The sequence below is a fragment of the Mirounga angustirostris genome, unplaced genomic scaffold (assembly GCF_029215605.1).
Source record: "Mirounga angustirostris isolate CCGP_5_RB_7025 unplaced genomic scaffold, mMirAng1.0.hap1 SCAF_2, whole genome shotgun sequence".
Taxonomy (NCBI): domain Eukaryota; kingdom Metazoa; phylum Chordata; class Mammalia; order Carnivora; family Phocidae; genus Mirounga; species Mirounga angustirostris.
The window spans coordinates 164,879,970-164,893,586 of NW_026991710.1; the positions used below are offsets into that span (position 1 = coordinate 164,879,970).

At 48.7% G+C, this 13,617-nt stretch overlaps 1 protein-coding gene across 1 annotated transcript in view; it reads left to right on the forward strand.

Annotated features, from left to right (window-relative positions):
- Positions 1-3,196: 3,196 nt before the first annotated feature.
- ZMAT4 (zinc finger matrin-type 4) overlaps positions 3,197-13,617 on the forward strand; it is a 357,602-nt gene continuing 347,181 nt past the window's right edge. Inside the window, exon 1 of the mRNA XM_064583810.1 lies at positions 3,197-3,330. The gene's annotated coding sequence lies outside the window, so the exon portion shown is untranslated. The remainder of the gene's footprint in view (positions 3,331-13,617) is intronic.

Consider the following 13,617-nt stretch of genomic DNA (forward strand, 5'->3'; position numbering starts at 1 on the left):
AGCCCTGTCTCTTTTAATACCAACTTTCTGAAGACTCATTAGTAATTAATGAAATCATTAAAAATGGTTCATGGTGACTGATACCTTCCTGGCAACCACAATCCCCTCTCATACTTAGTGGAAACATCACTGGCTCCACAGGTTTGATTTGGGGGGTGGAGTGGGCGGGTGGAGGGAGAAGGAATTAGATTACATAAAGTTTCACAACAGCCATCAGCTGGAAGAGAAAGCTGTGAGTATGCTCCTCCAAGTTTCTCTACTTAGGGAGCTGTGCTGGGAGAAGTTTTCTGAAAAACCTTTCCTTCATCCAATGCTGGCTTGAAGAAATCCTGCTAATATCATGTTTTCACTGAAATGGTACTGTGTGGCTCAACTCAATTAGCAAAGATGTAGTGTGGAAAGTCACCCTCTTTTTTTTTTTTTCTCATGTTTTCACACATTTCCTTCTTTCTTGGCATTGCCTAGATTTATTCTCCTCTTCTCCCTTTTAGGAACAGAATTTGGCGTAAATAAATGATAACTGAGAAAATGGTATAAACAGAAACGTAACGCAGGGCTTCTCCAGCCTCCCACGGAAGGTCAGGGTGATTAGCAAGTGGTTATCCGCAAGAAAGATGGTGGTTCCAGTGGCCACTATTTCATTTGTGTTTTAATAACGAAACCCATTCTTGCCTTAATGACTCAAAGTGGAACATGAACCCCCCTAAAGCCTCGCACACTGCTCAGGCACTGAAACCGTTATGTCCAAATGGACTGCTCTGTCAGGGTCCTGGCCACAGACTGGAATTTGGTACATTTCATACCCCAGTGTATTTAAATTGTATGAAGCTGATATTTAATACAAATGCAAGTGCCAGTGGAATCTGTATATTTAATATGCATTCTCTAACTCTCAGAATTAAGCAGTTGATTTATGGGACACAGAGGGATCATACTTCTCTCAAAGAGAATATTTTATGACCAGGCAGTTTAAAAGGCACTGACATAAACAACTGTTTGCAGCTCTCTCTCTCTCTCTCTCATCTTCAAAAGGCAAATAGTACACGTAAGGACAAGCTGTTTTAGACAAAGCATTTTAGAAAATCACTTGAAATGTTTTCCTTTTCCTTTAAGGACAACTGAACTTTTGACAGATGCTCAAGAGAGTTCTTATAATTTAGTTTATTTCTCTTATTTTTTTTTTTTCACGGAGGACAGAGGGATAGTGTGAGGGAACAAAGCTGAAGCCCACTTTCTCTTGGATGTGGAAATCTTACTGCTTAAATCATAAAGGTGTTATTTATGGTTTTTACACCATGACGGAACATGCCAGATTTTCTGGGTCAGTGTCAATTTTAAATGAATAGCTAAGTTTAATTTCACCACTGCTTCTTTGTAAGAAATTTCATCTAGACAAGTGAATAAAATAGAAAACAAATATTTTGCCACATCCCCTGTCCTAGTTTTTTATTTTTAATATACGGTCACTCTCCTTTGAGCTATACTGATATTTGGAAAGCCATTATGGAAATGACTTAATTTTTGGAGGTAGATGTCTCACAAATAAAATGTGCATCCCACATCTCATTTCCTTCTGATGCTTGAGGGAGAAGGAAGGCATTGATGAAGAGCTGCCTCATTTTCTAGAGAGAACAGAGGCCCTGCGCACTGGGAGGGACTTCCTAGCTGCAGTAGTCACAGTGTCAGTCTGGAATTTTTGCCTCCTGGACTCCAGGCTGGGCCCCCTCCCCACCCTGCCCCCGCTGGACGAGGGCTGCCTGCGCCATGATGATTCCACGAGGCGTAGTACCATGCACACTTTTTGTTTTGAATTGGGTTTTTATTAGTCAGCCCACTCACTGAGTGCTAGGTGCTGTGTGTGGAGTTATAAAGATATACATGATGCTGTCTCTGTCCTCACGGAGCTTGCAATATATTTAGGGAAGCCAGGCGTGTGCACATGAAGCAGCTGCTCACTGGACAAGGCAGGGGGATCAGGCTATTTGCTTCGGAGGATGCAGATGGTGATAAGGGTTGTTGTGGTTCCAGGCCTCGGGGGAGGAACTGGAACTACAGCCTGGGCTCAAAGATGTGCAGATCCCAGAACAGTGAAGGGTTAGTTTCTAACTAATCTGAAACTTGCCATTCTAAGAACTTTCTTTAAAAGACCCCTTTTAAATTCTTTTTTTTTTTCTTCTTAAAAAAAAAAAATCATCAACCAAATAATGTCCTTTGCTTACGGTGAAAAAAATACATTAAGGGAAATACAGGCCAAAACTTGTGCTTTATGAATTTTTGTTGAACAAGGAAAAGCATTTAAGCTGTCCCCACCCCTTGAGTTCTTTCTCCTCTCTCCCCTTGCTCTGGCCGATGACACACGTCTAAATCATTAATTGAAGCCGGTCAGAATAAGCAAAAGTGAGGGTTCAACAGAATGGTGAGCTCTGGAATGCCTGTCTCTCTGGACCTCCCAGCGAGAACTGTGAGGAATTCCAGACTTCCACTGACTCTAAGAACAGCTCTTCTGAGACTCTGAAGAGGCTGCAAAGGGAAATTGTCTTCCAGCTTGGGGGTTTAGGTGGACTGTGAGGGAAAAATGATGGACAAAGTCCAGTGAAGGTGCATAATATGTCCCCCCAAATAATCTAAAATGACCTTCACATGCCCTCCAGGGTGGCCCCAGGAAAAAACATCACTATATTCCTTCAGCCCTTACGTTGCTCTGCTTTCCAGAGCCTGACACAGGCAGAAACCCCACTGTTATATTTCTCTCTGCCCTCAGGAACATTCACCAGTTGGGGGAAAAATAAGGCCAGAAAATTGTTGCTATGGGCTCTGTTTTGTGGAAGTTAAAATGCTGGAGCAAGAATCTGCTTGCTTGATAGCTCCATCTCTCTCTCTCTCTCTCTCTCTCTCTCACCCCCCCACCCCTTCTCGGAGAGCTCTCCTTCACCCCCCCCCCCTTTTCTACTCTCCCCTCCACTGGACTCCCAGTCCTGCCCCCACCCCGGGCCCGAGGAGGAGAGCCTTACAGGTTGTCAATGAAACATGGAATTATTTCCTTTGATGGCTTAGATAATAGTAGGAACCAAAGCAATGAGTGAGGTCGGCTGAAACCAATGCAGTCCTGCCCGGGACCGGAGAGCCAATCGCAGGAGCAGAGGGCGGGGCGTCGGCGCCAGCAGATAATTGCTAAGTGCATCGCTAGCACAGTTGGGCCGAGCTGCCGAAAGGTCTGGTCGCAGAGACAGGAACGCGTAATCCTCAGCGTGCTCCATCCTGACAGCATCCTTCCACAGCTCGGCAGGGCAGCGAGCCTCTGGCTGCCAGCCCCTCTGCTCCGCGGAAAAGGTACTCCTGCCTGCGTCGCGGGGGGTGCTGCTCTGGCTCTGGCATTCTCAGTGGCTGGCGGTTTAGCATATGTAGACGGATTGCAGAAAGAAAAGTTTAGGGGAGGAAACGTGACAAAGGTGGGAAATCACCGTCTTTGTTGGGATAAAAACAAGCTGACAATTTGGAAAACTTCTTCGCTGTCTAGAACTGGCTTTGTTTACTACTCTCTCAATTAGCTGCACTGAGGTCTGTGGAAATAGGTCTGGTCTGGGGCTAGGGTGACCGCACGGTTGGGGTGTAAATTCAGGTTTGTTGGGTGAAGGGAATTACACCCCTGGATGTGCTGCTTCGTGGCAAACCCATCACTGGGAGGCTGATGCTGAGAAATATGATTGGTTGGTTGGGTTTTCTGCCATAGGGTCTGCCCCCTTTCCATTACCTTGACCTGCCTTCCCCCAACTACGTGACCTTCAACTTGAGTCCTTTCTCAAACTTCTGTCTCCTTCCTCCCTCCTACCCTTTGCCCACTCTGTCTCAGTTCATTTTTTGGGGGGGGGGTGGGAAAAGAAATTTCCTGGGGTGTGGGCGGCTGTCCTGTTTGACCTGATGGGCATCTGTGTGACACACAACTTCAGAAACCAATGAAACAGTTCTCGGAGGGAAAAAAGATTACTTAATTGATTAGCTCCTGAAAACTGGAAGACTTTTCAGGGGTGGTGTGTCCTGAAATAAAGGGGATGGAGCTAAACTGTATCCCCTGTGAAGGTTACACCCTTATCAGAGAAGGGCTGTCCAGGGCAGAGCATGCCAATCGCTCTAAGAGGTGGAGGCTGGTGGGAGGGGCAGACTCCTCGGGGCTGCCTCTGTTTAGCTGTGCAGGTACGTCTGTGCCCCAGAGGGTGCTGGAGCCACCATCTACACTGTTTCTGATCATTGCTCTTCAAGCAAAAAAGCTTGCCATGGTCAGCGGCTGGTTCAGCCTCGAAACACCCTTGTGCATTCTAAATTGTGGGATCACAAGGGCCTCACTTGCTCCGAGACCCACTTTTGGGTCTGGGGAAAACTCCTTCCCCGGAACTTCTGCAGCCAGGAGTTAGGCCTCCTAGGAAGCAAGGTCCCCATGGAGAGAAAGGTTATGTGCTTGGTCTTGAACTTCCTGCCTGCTTTGGCGCAGGCAGCTCCTACTTGAATGCCCTACAGCACCTCACCAGGTGTGTCCTCTGACCTGCTGGATGCTCTGAAGCTGTCAGTCCAGGACCAATCTTACAAGTCCCTGGGGCTTTGGTGAGGTCAGGTGAATTGCCTCACCCTGATTTCTTTCCTAGTTCTGAAGCTGGCGAGTTCGATTCCCAGTCCTGGCAAAAAGTGAACATCCTGGGAGAGATCCTCCAGCAACCCCTTGTCCCTAGGACACCCTTCCTGCTGAGGTGCGGATGACAGTCACCCTTCTCTGGCTCCACAAATCACTCTCAGATTTTAATTCTTTTCTTTAACTGCCACAACAGGTTCTCCACCTCCTTTACGCAGCTATTTTGGGTGGGAGTCGTTATTGTCGAAGCTCTACTCACAATGGTTAAAAAAACAGCTGCCTGACTTTTTTTTTTTTTTTTGGTCAGGATACAGTCAGCTTTCTCTTCTGCACATGTTGTCTGACAGTAAACAAAACAAACTTACAGCCCTGCAAATTATGCCTTTGTGTTTGGGAGTCTGGAGTGGACGCTGAGCTTTTGTCTGCTGTTGGAGCATATTTGGCCACACACCTTCTCCCCTGTGTTCTCTCTAGGGCATATGACCCCCAGAGAGCCCAGGAGAGGTGGCACCCAGCAGGTGGGGGGAGTTTGAGTGGGGGCACTTTGGTTTTCAAGAAGGCAGTAATAAAACTAGAAAATGCTTTTGAGTTTCAGGGGTGCCTCAAACCAAAAACCAGTAGCGAAAACTGAGGGTCCTTTCAATTGATGCTGATCTGCTAGATTTCTATCATGATAGAGGACGTTCAAAGTAAGGCTTTTAAACCAGCTCCTGAATGGTGACTCATGCTGGAGAGAAAAAAGGCAGGGTGGGGGGAGGGAGCAGAGGGAGCGTTGGGAAGTGCCAGTGGGACACACTGGAGCGCTTGCCTTGTCTTCTTCTCCCTCCTCCTCATTCCTCTTCCTTGTAGTTCCCCATTTGGAACAAAGACCGTTAAAATAACAACTCTAGACTAAAAAAAGCATAATAGGAGCTGGAGAATAATTGATGAAATGCAAAACACCATCATTGCAACTTCACCTTGGATGGGGCACAAAATCCAGGATCCAGCCCCACTGCTGTGATCTACTTTGGAGAATCCAATCTCTGGTGTTAGGCTGATTGGTTCCTTGTGAAGCATGGTGCCTGTTTGTGTGTGAAGGGACTGATTGGTGCTCGGAATATTAAATTTGTTACTCGTCATTTCATCAAACATGGTAGCCTTTGCCAGAACCCTGGGCAAGCACCATCTATAGATCAATCATTTTCTCCTCTCCCCAGTTGGGCAACTAGGCTTTCTCTCTTATAACTACTGTGCTGAGTAGGGGTTGCCTCTTTCTGCTTTCACAAGCCCTGGGTGACTTACCTGGCAAGTAAAAGTCCCTTCCTTACTTTTCTGTTTTCTTTCCTGTCGTCTCTTTTCATCATAAACACATCAGTAATCTCTTTGCCAATCTACTTTGATCTCGTCATTTTGCGCCAATTTTGCTGTTAAAGAAAACTGTCCCCTGAAAATAGGATTGAAAACATATGAAAATTTAACAGAGAAGAGTCTTTTAGTCCTTCTATTTTAAAATTTAATTTTGTGGTTTTGGGGAAATCAAATAAGCACGTTTATTGTGTTAGGTGTTTTCGTTGAGTGCTGTTGAGACGTCTTCTTTTTTCTCTTGGGTGGAGGCGTGAACTCCCCAGTTATTCTGGGGGTGTGTGTCTGGCGGTTTGAAATAGTCTGGAGTATCCCCTGAAAGGTGAAGAGATTGGAGCATGATGTTTCTCTTTATTCATCACAGGGTGAGGGCTGTTTTGAAATCTAGGCTCTGAAATGTACTCACCTCCCACGGTTATTTTTCCCCTTCATTCTTAGGAAAATTTCATAGCCCAATTGTTAGTAAATAGTTCACCTGACTCACTTTTCCTTACACACACACATGTCGCCTTCCTCCCTCCCCGCTCGGGAGCTATTTCATGCTGAACGATCTTACTTAATCTGATACATGCCTTTCTTTCTTCCTTCTCTTCTGATTCTTCCTTCCTGTCACTTAAGGTCACCCTAGAGGTTGAGATTTAATTTTGGACACCCTGCTCACCTCACTTCTAGAACAGTTAACCGAGGGGAGTCAAAAATTCTGGGATGCACATGGAGTTGCCCTGCGGGAGCAGTGAAACAATCCTTCACCACATTCTGTTCCACGCAGACCTCCCCAGAGCACACGTGGTGGTGCAGCTACCCCTCATGAGGCAGGCAGGGCAGACGGTTCTGAGCACAGGCCTGTTAGATTCGCTGGGACTCCATCACGTAGAACCCTTGCGGCCCCGCTGTCCTGACATCCACCCACCCTCAGCATCCATGCAAAGGACTGACCTTGGACGCATTAGCCAGCAGTGAAATGTGCCTGTCATTCTCCCAGTTCCTTTGTTCTTTGTTCCCTTCTTACCCCTAAATCTCTCTCTCTCTCCAGAGTTAGGAAGGATCAGATCTACTTATTCTTACTAGGGTGTAAATAGTTAAGAGTATTGCCACTGACAGAGGTGTTTGTGTTCTTAATGGAAATCCAAGCTGTTCATAGTGGAATTGCAGACATCTGCCTCGGGATTCAGAAGATGGAGTTTGGGTGGGGAGTGTCTGGGCAGTCGTGGACCTTTGCTTTTCAGTGAAGCCTGGTCGTGCTCTCACCCTGTCAAGGACATGCTGCAGCCACGTGGGGGAATGTGCCAGCAATATTTGGTGTCTAGCACCCGGAGCCTGATCCCTCAGACTTGACCTTGGCACTGTACTTATTTTGCCTATTCTGACCTCAGTTTCTTCATATATACAGCCAGGGGCTTGGACTGTGTTCTCATCGATCCCCTTTCTGCTCTGCCCTTCTCTCTGGATGTTGCCCCTGGAGTCCTAGATCCAGCTGGGGATGTTAGAGCTCCAGAAGGACTTGGAGCTTGCGGAGCATGCTCCAGTGTGGGCCACAGTGCTCAGGGATGCTTTCGGAGCTGGAATCCATGAAGGCAGGTCGGAGGGATGGTGGTTGTTATGCCACAGGAAAAACAGGCTGAGGGTGATGTAATAACTGATTTTGGTTTAGGAGGGGATGTTACATGGAGGATGGCGACCAGCTGTTCTCCATCTCCAGTAGGATTGAACGAGAGAAAATAGACAGAAATTGCAGCAGATGGACTTAGATTAGGTATGAGGAAGAATTTTCTGTCAGCAAGAGTTGTTAAAAAGGGAAGGTTGTGGAGCCTCCGTGATGATCTTTAGGAAATGGGTAAGCAGGAGATTCAGCTGGAGGAGGAGGTGGAGCGCTGTGAGGAGCCTGCAGGAAGGGCTGTCTGCTCCCGGGATCCTGGCCCTTTCCCCAGGAGGGCCCTTTGTGGTTTCCCAGAAACCTCACCTTTGCTCTGAGGCTATCAAAGTGGCTGAGGGCCCAAGTCCCTGGGATGGCAGGAAGGGCTGTGGCCAGCCTGCGTGGCCCTCCAGGTACCGCCTAGACTGGCAGAGCCTGTCCACTGCTTGGGGCTCTCCAGTCTAACCTTTCATCCCCAGTTGTGGTCAATGAGACCCAGGGAGGCAGCAGGCCTTGGTGTCCTCACGCCCTGACCCGATGGCAGAGCCAGGACCAGAGTCGAGGTCCTCCATCCCTTGAGTTAGTGTTCTTTGCTTGGTAGCTCATTTTCTCTCTTGCTTCCAAATTGAATAGACCATTTACTTTTTCTGGGCTCCTAATTTTTCTCTAACCAAGTGGTGGAGACAGGGACACCTGCAGTTAAGCAGTGTTTACTGAGTGCCCTTTACTAGCACGGGGTACTCCACTCCACTGTCCCTGACTTATACAGCAAACTCTTCAGCCTCAGTCAGTGATTGGGAGGGGCTGCCGCCAGGCCAGGGCTGAGGGCGTGCCTGCCGGAAACTGGAGCAGAGAAGAGGGGATTGGGTACAACACGAGGAGGAAAAATATTATTCCATCTGAATCTTACAGAGCTGAGAGACTTGAGACATCTAGTTCAAGCTCCTCCTTGGATAAATGAAACGAGACGTCCACAGCATGCATGGGATGTGGACAAGACCCTTATATCACCAGTTACCTTTACAAAACAAACCGAATTTGGAATTTCATTCAGATTCTCGTTTCTGAGAGAAGCTTCCACAATGTGGGGCTGAAAGTCCACATTCCTCCCAGCCAGACTTGACTCATCCCTGGGCAGATACATCTCTGGGGGCGTGCTTGGACCCCCTGGGAGGAGCCTTCGGGGAGGCCCGAGGAAGGGGCTCACTGCGACAAAGGGGCGGGCTCTCTCAAGGCCTGGAGGCTGGCTCCCTGTGGGGCCAGGGGAGGAGCAGGGTCCTGCTGATGAAAACAGCCTCTCGCTCTCGAGAATGAGGCAGAGGCTGTGCCCGCTTTGCCTTGCAGTGGTTTGAGCCACGTATGATGCAAGACGAACTGGTGGAATGAACAGCACAAAATACATTCGTAATTAGGAAGTGCATGTGTGTAGTCACTGAGTACAAGGAAAGAAACACGTAAGGCTGTGCTGGGCTGGCTAGGGGCCGGCAGGGGGTGTCCAGAGCCATGTTTCTGTGCTAACAAAGGCATCCTGAGAACTGTGCCCAGCCCTGAGGCAGGCGCTGGGGAGTCCGGCAGAAACAAGATAGGCATGGTCCTTGTCCTGCGGGAACTTTCAAGGGAAGCCCGTTAGCCCCTGAGGCAGCCAAGCAGGAGGTGTGTCTGAGGAGCCCAAGGGTAAGAGGGCACAGTGGGCACTCAGGGACTGAGACAGGCTGGGAGGGTGGAGAGAGCCGGGAAGCCGAGGGAGAGGAGGACGGGGGAGAGCACAAGAAAGGACAGAAAGCCAAGGGACTGCCGCGCCTGTCCTGGGAAGGTGAAAGAGCCCACATCCGTAGAGAGAACCGGGAGAAAACAGATGGGCCGGCTAACCCAGGGTGGCCTTGTCTCAGCCCTGCTGCCACTGTTCCTTTCCATTCAGAATGACACTCAGCCTGACCCCCGCTTCGGTGTCACAGACTGCAGCAGAAGGCAATAAGGTGTGGGGGGCACGATGGTAGTATGTCCTGGATGCTTGGTATGGTCAGGTGAGGCCTCTTGGAGAGAGCAACACCTGACAGGGACTTGAGAAATAAAAAGGATCCCACCGGGTGGATGGGAAGGGGGAGGGGAGGGGGAGGGGGAGGGTAGTCGCACTGGCAAGACTCAGAAGCACGAAACAGCACCGTGTGTCAGAGCACTGTGAGTAATATTCGGGTGTTGCTGCATCTGAGCACACAAGGTATGTTACTGGGGGTGCAAGAGAGACAGGGGTTGGGAGTGTGCCCAGGTAGGGAGGGACCAGCAGGCCACACTGAGGAGCAGAAGGGTTTTAGGCAGGAAAAGGCAGTTACATTCGCCTTTAGGATGCATGAGTTGTGGAATGGAGGGTGGGGGTGAGGTTTGGGAGAGGCAAGGCTGGGCTAAGGGCCTGGTCCTGAAGTCATTTGCTGCCATCGAGGCGAGCAGTGATGAGGGAGGAAGGAAGACCCTGGCAATGGGAGAAGAGGAGGGAACAGCATCGCAGGGTGACCCTTTGACTTCCTAAGTCATCCTCAGTCAAGCAAAAATGAAAATGAATTTTTCATCCCCTGAGGAGAAGCTGACAGGTGACAAGGAAAGGTCACATGGGTAGATGAAAGAGGGAAAGAGACAGAGAGAGAAAGGGAGAGAGCAGTGCCCCCCACTGCAGGCAGGATGGGAGCAAATGGGTTGCAACAACAGGAAAAGGATATAAGCTAGACATTAGCGTTAATGCCTTAATGGAGGGATTGTTAAACATGGGGACAGGGTCAGCAAAGACGGCTATGAAATAATTCTCTTCTCCATCGAGTATTAAAAAATCAGTCTGTCCCCTGTTGGAAGAGTAGGCAAAGGATGTGAACAGGGAGTTCAAACAAAGAGAAAAGAAACACAAATGTCCAGAAAAAGATGTACAAGTGTCCAACCTATCTAATAATTAAAATAGTACATTAGAAATAAGATATCATTATCCACCTACCAGCCTAGCAAAAATGAAAATGATACGCCCTGTGTTGTAATGAATGCCAGGATGTGGACATTTGCAGACTTAGCTGGTGGGAAGATCATTTGCAAGCACGGAGACATGTCTCAAAAATATACCCTCTAAGCCAGCAAGCAATTCCTCTTCTAGGAATTTATCCTATGGAAATAATCAGAGCTGTGCAAAATAGTTCTAATCAAGGATATTCCTTTCAGCATTATTCATTATAACAAAACATTGTATGGGGGGGATTAATTAAATCTAATATGGCTCATCCATAAAATGGAAATCAAAGAAGCTATTAAAGTTACATTGAATAATATATAAGAATATGGGAGGGGCGCCTGGGTGGCTCAGTCGTTAAGCGTCTGCCTTCAGCTCAGGTCATGATCCCAGGGTCCTGGGATCAAGCCCCGCATCGGGCTCCCTGCTCAGCGGGGAGTCTGCTTCTCCCTCTCCCACTCCCCCTGCTCGTGTTCCCTCTCTCACTGTCTCTCCTCTGTTGAAAAATAAATAAAGTCTTAAAAAAAAAAAAGAATAGGGGAAAATGCTAATAATATATAGTAAGTAAATAAAGATTTAAAAGTAAAGAGAGTATAAATACAATTTTGTAAAAAAAAAAAAGATGTGTACAGTCATGAAAAATAGAATGGAATACAATATATCAGAGTGATAATGGTGGTGATCTCTGGGTTTTAGGAAACATCTGATTCTTTTATTAAACTTTTCCGTATTTTCCAAATTTCTTACAGTGAATGTGTTGTTTTACACATCAGCAAAGCACGTTCTTTAAATCAGTTATTCAAACCACAAATGTTGGAGCAGGGACTATACATGTAACAATGTGTCCGGCACTGTCTTGCTCCCTAAAAGTCACAAGGCAGCCGGCCAGGTGTCCTTAGTCCATTCGGTGAGATTGGATAAATGTGCAAAGGCCGAGCAGCGCAAGCTCCCCTGCTCAAAGTCGGCTTCCGATGTTGAGGGTGCAGAATCTCTGTGCCGGGAAGGGTGACCATGGGCAGGGGCAGCCTTCCTCCTCCCCTTCTCTCCTCCCCCCTTCCACACACAGCGCCAGCGTTTTCCCTTACAGTGGTCAGACCTAGCTTAGCCTTTAGGTGGTGTGTTTACATGCCTCACACACATCTGCAGATGTCCTAAGTGGAGAAGTTGAGGCTCAGAGAGGCTATGACTTGGTCAGGATCAGGGTCACAAATCTAGTGAGTGGCAGAGCTAGGTGACAAGGAACTTGGGTGTCAGAGCCCGCGCACCCTTTCTGGAGTGGGCTGTCTTGTAGAGCTTCTCGTGCTATTGTGGATAGCTGGCAGATTTCCAGCAGGAAGGTGTGGAGCACCCTCCCCTCCTTCCCAGAAGCCATGCCTTTTGCTTAACTCACCTATTAAGACCGAGTGAATGCAGGGACAGCTCCCAACAGCCATCGCATTTAGAGGAGTGACTTTGGGTGCGGAAGGTCTCCAGCGGTACCCTCCTGGTTCTGCTTCCTGACTGAGTGCCTCATTTGTGGCTGGTTTTCCAGACTGCTTTTGCTTCCCGTGGTGCTTTCCTTTGTTGCATAAACTCTGGGCAGCCTGAGAATCCCGCTGTCTGTGGCGGTCACAGATGGCTGGCTCCCTGGTGTGTGCCCAGGCTGCGTCAGGGCCCTCCGAGGCGCTTTCCCTCAGCAGGGCAGGTGGCGGCTCTGAGGGCCACATCCTTGGGGCTTTCACAGGCTGAACTGAGGAGAGTAGAGAGGCCTGCTAAGAGGTAGGGCTGGATGAGGAGTGGTGTGGGCCGCGTGGCTGCTTTGCTGCTCTATTTATTTGAATAACAACACAGATTTGTATGATGTTTTGTATTCGCAAGCTTCAGAGGTGGATGGGGCAGGTGTCTTTCTCCCCATTGTACACAGGAGGAAATTGATAGTTGGAAGGCAGAGCCACTTGCCTCAGTTTGTATGGGCAATAGGCAGAAGAGCCAGCATGGAACAAACCAGATTTTCTGCCCGCAGACACCACCCTACTCGTAACTGACAGGGGCTTCTTGCTGGCACGTGTCCTGGGTGCGGCGGGGGTGGGCCACAGCACCCTGTGTGGCCCTGGCAGGTACTTGATGACTTAGCTGATGGTAGCACATGTGAGGGGACTTCCAGAACACGGTGCATTCAGCTGAGTCCTGCCGTGAGGCCAAGTCCAGTAGGTCCTGAGAAAAGTGGATGCCAACGAGAGCGCGAGTGATCACAGAAGGCTCGTGGAGGATGAGCGTCCTGAGCCCTGAAGGATGAGCGCAATTGGGACAGAGAAGGGACCTACCTGGTGTGAATGGTGATCCAGAGCCGAGAGACAGCATGTGATGTTGGAGGCCACTGAGGGGCCATGTGGCTCGGTCAGGAGGTGATGCGGAGAGGTGCCTTGCGTGTCCCTCATCCCAGGCTTTGCTTCATTTCTCAGAATCCCTCCTGCGTAATAAGCTCGGGCAATGCCACTGGGAGGGAGGAAGTAATGGGTTGGGGTTTTCCCATGGATTCCCTCCTTCTCGCTGCCTCTCTTGATTTTGCTCCCACTGAAAACAAAATTGCCCTGCAGGGTTCCAGAACACAGGAAGGGGCATTGGGATGGTTCCTATTCTGCCAGCCCTCCCCTGCCTGCCTGGAACTTAAGGTTTTCAGAATATGAAAAGAGGAAGGAAACATTATGGGCCAAAAGGAAAAGAAAGAAAAAGGGAGCAGAATGGGGAGGAGGTGGGGAACTCAAGAGTGGTGTTTGGAAATGAGGAAGCAACTTCTAGCACACTGAAAAACTGAAAAAGCGGAAGCATAACCTCTTTCTAAATTGTAGATTTTTAAAAAAGATTTTATTTATTTGACAGAGAGCTAGCGAGCAAGCGTGTACATGAGTGGGAGGAGGGGCAGAGGGAGAAGCAGGCTCCCCGCCGAGCAGGGAGCCCGATGTGGGGCTCGATCCCAGGACCCCGAGATCATGACCTGAGCCGAAGGCAAAGCTTAACTGACTGAGCCACCCAGGTGCCCCTAAACTGTAGATTTTT